At 41.8% G+C, this 5,937-nt stretch overlaps 1 long non-coding RNA gene across 1 annotated transcript; it reads right to left on the bottom strand.

Moving 5' to 3' along the window:
- Window positions 1-808: 808 nt before the first annotated feature.
- On the bottom strand, window positions 809-2,408 carry Gm42305. The gene is made up of 2 exons (XR_881381.2): window positions 2,021-2,408; window positions 809-1,530 (listed from the first exon to the last, which is right to left on the bottom strand). It is a non-coding gene; the product is annotated as a predicted gene, 42305 (long non-coding RNA).
- Window positions 2,409-5,937: the final 3,529 nt, after the last annotated feature.

The raw sequence follows: 5,937 nt of genomic DNA, 5'->3' as shown, positions 1-5,937 counted from the left end.
AAATGCAGGAAAATGAGACAAAGAGTCCTTAAGGGGAAAAAGAGTTTGAACTCTACTCTGATAACTTTGGAACCCTAAGGATATCAAAATTTTCTTCTAAATCAAAACTCACGGAAATACTAAAACTTTAGTAATGGTGTGGCATTGGAGAACATGTACTTGTGTTGAACGAACGTAGAGCTTTATCAAAATCAATGTTCTGCTATGCAAATTAGCACTGGGCTAGTCCTCCTGGGATGGTCTTTGCTTTGTTGAAATGTTTCCAAGTGTAGTGAGGCCACTGTCCACTGGTTTCTAGCAGGTAATTCACATTTGCCAACTCTCATTTATGTGTGGCTATGGTAACTCATATTGAAGGCCTGTCTTCTTATCTTGCTCAGTGGACGAGCTAATCCAATTACCATTTTTTACAGCATACACTATGCATTTGGTGTCTTAAATCCCAGGTAGCCTTTGAATGGCTATACAAATTATCTTGTGAAAGAGCATGTGTGTCCTTTGCATTTAGGTACCACAGCTGCTAGCTTTTTTCTTTTTATTTCTTTTTTTTTTTTCAAAAATAAAAAAACATTTCTTTACATGCCTAAAGTCATCTCATCTAATACTAATATCAATAACCAGTTTACAAATCTTTATTGAATCTTCTACATATACTTCAGAATTTGGGAAGTAAATGTCCATTTCACTTGATGTGAATAGTCTTCATCTCACTTAATATATGGTAAGAATTGTTATCTGGGGAAAAGGGATTTATATATTTGTGAACTTATATTTATAAATGCTACAGTTAATTCACAAAATAAATACCTTTTTTTTTTGGCCAAAGACACAGAGTCTTTAAATTATATGATAGTATTCCACAACAGGACAGCTGAAGGCAAGATATGAGAGGAAATAATGCAATTCACTTATAATTAAGACTAAGTTGAAAAATGAAAAGAAATTGGCTTACTCTCGGTGCTGCTGCTGTTGAACTGTCATCTCTGAGCTTATATAATTAGTGAAAGCATGTTAATTGAATGATGGCAATTAAGTCTGTCTTGAGACAAGAGGGTCCCTCCTGATCGAGGAGGCTATGGCGGTAGTACAGCCAGTCTCCCCTGTAGAAAAGTTTGGGGCTCTGTCTCATCTTGCCCTTAGTAATTCAGCCACCGCGACGACGTAGCCAAATTTGGATCTCTCAGGTGTTAATTATCCACTTTGTGGGTTGTTGAGCTTTGGATTCTCTCCCCCTTTCTACAGGGTTACAGGGTTGACGGCATCAGTGTGTAGGTTGGATCCCAAGAGGCCGTGCGATTGACATCTGTGAGTTTTTTGTTAGCACATAGCTTCATCAGAGTAAGATAAAGCAGTGGGAGGAAATGAAAATATTTGGGGAGTTGATGAAGAGAGAGCGGTTATCTCTTCAGCCCTTTCTTTAATAAAGCCATTGTTGATTGAAGTATTGAGAATGCAGTGAAGCAGAAGTTCACAGGAGTCCAGTGCTGTCTGGGAACTGTAATTAGCCAGGTGAGCTCCTCTTTACAGATGCTGCAGAATGAGAGAGGCACATGGACCTTAGGCCCTGTTCCTGACCACTACTAATTAGTGCCTCAGAGAATTTCCTTCTTCTCTGGGAAGACTTGTATTGATACAAAAATGAGATCACCATGGTCCTTTTAGTCTCCAAACTTCCACACTTGGGGCCAATTGACCAATTCAGGGCCAGGTTTTTTGAGGTTTTGAGTGTGGATTGTGAGCCTCCCGCACTCAAGATGTGTGGATAGAATGTGTGTCTACACCAATAAGGCTGGTGGGAAGGGAGGAGCTTCTACGACTGCCACCCGGATTGGCCTGGAAAAGCAAAGTGCCAGTGTCCAGATGGGGATCATGCATCCAGGTCCCAGAACAACTTCCTGAGGGAAATTCTGTAAACAGGGCCAGTTACCCCAACTCCACAAGCCTCGCTGCCCATAAAATATGGGGCCCTTAATCAAAATAAAGAGTTTTAAAATGGCAGAGCATTGGACCAAACACCAACCTTTTGATGCAGGACTGCGTGACCGTGCAGGCCACGAATCCATGAACTCTGTGCTTCTTATGGTTCTGACGTGGGTGAATCCTGTGTTCCAGGACTGAACCAGCAATGTCTTCCCCTCACGGCTCCCCAAATCTGCAGGAATCTCCAAGTGAGTCTGCTTTTCATTCAGTACAGTTCCCTTCTTGCTTTTTTTTTTTTTAAACAATGTTGCTAGCTGTATAAATATTTTACAGTTCCCCTAAGAAAAGTTTCCAAGGGGCCCACGTTGAGGGGGCAAATCTTTGAAAGGGTTTTTTCCATAGCAATTAAAACCTTTCAAAGCACCAAGAACTCCCCAGCCCCACTTTTGTTGCAACGAACGCCTGAGCTTTTTGCACTGTTTGGATGGCTCTGGGTCTGAAAGTAAGCCAGCCTCTTTGTTTAGTGACTTTGTGGATTTCCGATAGACATTTGGAATTTAAATTCATTAGATACACGGCAGAGCTGTGGATGGAGCCGGTGGAGGGTTTAGCAATGCTGTGATCAGAAACTCTAGCTCCCATTTCCTGTATCTCATTTACAGGGGTAAAATGGCTATAAATCAACCCAAAGCTCATTTTGGCTTCCCAGATGAAGCTGAACGTACACTCTGACTTATGCATATACCATTTTTAGTTAACGCACCAATAAAAATAATTGTGCAAGCCTAAATTTGGAAGTGTTCCCAGCGTTTATGACAAAACTTAATAAAGCCAGGCGCACTGAATGTAATACGGGAATTTTATTGAAATGAAATTAGTCCGTCGTGTAAGCGCCACAGTTTCTTCAGATTTCTTGGACTTCATATGAGAACTCTCCTGGGGACCCTAATAGGGTCCTGCAAAAATTGCAGTGCCTAGCATGGCCTGCCTGAGCTGCGTGGTAGCTCTTCTGGCATTACTGTGGTAACCCCGGGGTGTAGGCAGCAGACAGGCTGTTGTGGTTTTACTCAAACCATGGGAGTCCTGGAGAGGTGGGAGAGGGGCTTCACTTGTGTCTGAAGAAACAGTGGCATGTGGCAGCAACCTATTACATCATTTCCCTGGGGAGACAGCACGGCCACAGCCAGTGGATGTGTCCATGTCTATATAGTGCGCTTGCTTGCCTGGATTTAGAAACTAAAGCCAGGGTTCCATGAGATGCTTTTTTTGGCTGATCAGCAGAGGAGACACACAGATGCATCTTTGGAATTTCGGGTTGTGGGTGGCGGTGTGGAGATAAGAAGGAAGAATTTCACTTTTGATGTGGTGTTTTATTTACAGTAGCTCTCACACTTCGCAAATCACATAAATACTTCCTGGAGTACTTGTTGGTTTTTTGTTTTGTTTTGTTTGTTTAAAAAAACAAAAACCAAAAAACAAACAAAAAAACCCAAAAAACCAAAAAACAAAAAACAAAACCACCACCATCTAATCCCTAATTCAAAATACTTCAGTTCCTATCTATATAATCACAGAGCCAGGAATCTGTACTTGCTCCCATACAGGTAGTTTCATAATTGAGCTGGTTATCAGAAGCAACAAACTTGTGTATTTAATAAAAGTGAGGTTGGTTGCACTTGCTTTTGTAGCTTTAAGATAGGGTCTCGCTGTCTAACGCAGACAAGTGTCAAAATCATGATCATTTGCCTCAGCCTCCCGAGCTCTGGGATTGCAGGCACATGTCACCATGCCCAGCTTATAGTTCTTTCCAAAGGGGACGAGGGGTGCAGGGTGGGGGCATGTGAGGGACCTACAGGATAATTGGAGCAGTCTCTGGGTAGTTTTGTACCCTGTTTAAAAACAACTCAGGGGCAAGTATTTCGGATCCATTCCATAGCTTGTATTGGTGCAGGGTTACCATCAGGAGGTCTACACAAATTCTTTCTTGCTGAAATGTGAGCCTGTTCCCTTTTTGGAAAGGAGAATGCTTTAGTGCTGTGTTGTTGATAATCCCGTGTCTTTTGAAGGGAGCTTAGAATTATTTCCCTATTAGTCTCTCAGGCAGGCAGCTTTGCTCATGGCTCAAAGGTCCAAGGATGGCTGAATTAGGCCTGCTCTGTGGGTCTCTTCAGAGTGCCTTCTCCAGAGACATAGTTGTGGGGCACTGGGGAGTTAAAGAGCTGCCTTTGGACACCGACATCAACTTTCCCACAGTTCAAATAGAACACATTATTTTCCTATTCACCCTCTCTTAAGCCTTCTTCTTTCCATTTTGCCTGTGCTTTGTGCCTCTAGTTAACAGACTATAAAACCTGTCCAGCCTGTGAGGTGAAAACAGAGGTTAAGTTGGGCAATTAAAATGGAAAGTGAATAGTGTCTTTCTTCTTGACAATGGATAGTAATAGATAGTCTTTGAGGAGGTTCCCCCACCATTTCTACTTGTGTGTTCATGTCCTTTTGAGTGTAGGAAGGACTTGTGACTTGACTATAATCAGCAAAATATAGCCAAGGGGATAGGATGTCATTCACCTGACTGGAACACTTATGACATATGACATATGTTAGTTTTATATATGACTAACTTGCTAGAAAAAGTTACCATACAGACTTTTTCTGATGATCTGCTAGAGGAAATGGCTAGGTTGGGAAAGACCACATGGAAAAAGATCATGGTGAAGGTACTTTCTTTGCAATAGACAGCTGTGGCCCTCTGTCCAGCTCCAAGGAAATGAAATCTCCTAACATCTCCCAATAAATTTTGAAGCAGATTCTTTTTCCAGCAGGCCTGACCATTAGCACTCATCCTGGATAGACACTTCACTGCCACCTTTCCAAAGGACCTGATCCAACTGTTTGTATTCCTAACACAGTGGAATATGCAAGATAATATGTGTTATTGTTTTAAGCTTCAGATTATTAGCCACTGTATTATTTATTTTCTATTGATGTGATAAAACACCATAACCAAGACAACTTATGGAGTTTATTTCGGTTTGTGGTTCAAGATAGTTGGAGTTCATAGCGGTGGGGACACCAAGGCAGCAGTTGGCAGACATGGAGGCTGGCACTTAAAGCTGAAAGCTCAGACAGAGCTCATATCTCAAACCATGAGCACAAATCAGAGAAAAAAATAGATATAATATATTTTTTTTAAAGATTTATTTATTTATTATATGTAAGTACACTGTAGCTGTCTTCAGACACTCCAGAAGAGGGAGTCAGATCTTGTTACAGATGGCTGTGAGCCACCATGTGGTTGCTGGGATTTGAACTCTGGACCTTTGGAAGAACAGTCGGGTGCTCTTACCCACTGAGCCATCTCACCAGCCCAATATATTTATTTTTAAAACTTCAAAAACCTGCATCAGTGACATACTTTCTCCAATAAGGCCATACCTCCTAAACTTATTCAAACAGTTCCACCAACTGGGACCAAGTATTTAAACTTAAGCATATAAGAGACATGGTCATTCAAACCACCACATTCCACTCCCTGCTCTCCCATAGGTTCATGGTTATATCATAATGGAAAATGCATTTATTCACTGTCTTTCAGGACCAATACTGTTTAAAAGTCTAAACTCTTTCCTGAAACTCAAGGCAATCTCTTAACTGTAAGTCCCTATAAGAGCAAATATTCTTCCAGCATACAATGGCACAGAATATTCATTATCATTCCAAGTGGGGAAAATGGGAGCACAATGAGGAAATAATTAATCCAAGAAAGACTGAGAGCCACCAGGACAAATACCAAATTCTACAGCTCCATGTCTGGTGCCAAATGGCTCAGGTGGCTTGACATCTTTGCTGCCTGTGACATACTAGTTTCTCTTGGTCTCTGTCTACAGCTCTCCTCCGCAAACTTCAATGGCTCTAGCATCCCAAACATCTTGGGTTCTGCAGTGCAGCTCAGGCCGTATGCAACAGCCTCTCAAGGCTTCCCTTCCGCGTTTCAGGCCTCTCCTTATCTCATCACAA

Source organism: Mus musculus, chromosome 4 (assembly GCF_000001635.26).
Source record: "Mus musculus strain C57BL/6J chromosome 4, GRCm38.p6 C57BL/6J".
In the NCBI taxonomy this organism is placed as follows: Eukaryota; Metazoa; Chordata; class Mammalia; order Rodentia; family Muridae; genus Mus; species Mus musculus.
Note: the sequence above shows the minus strand (reverse complement) of the source record. Positions and strands in the feature narration are given on the sequence as shown.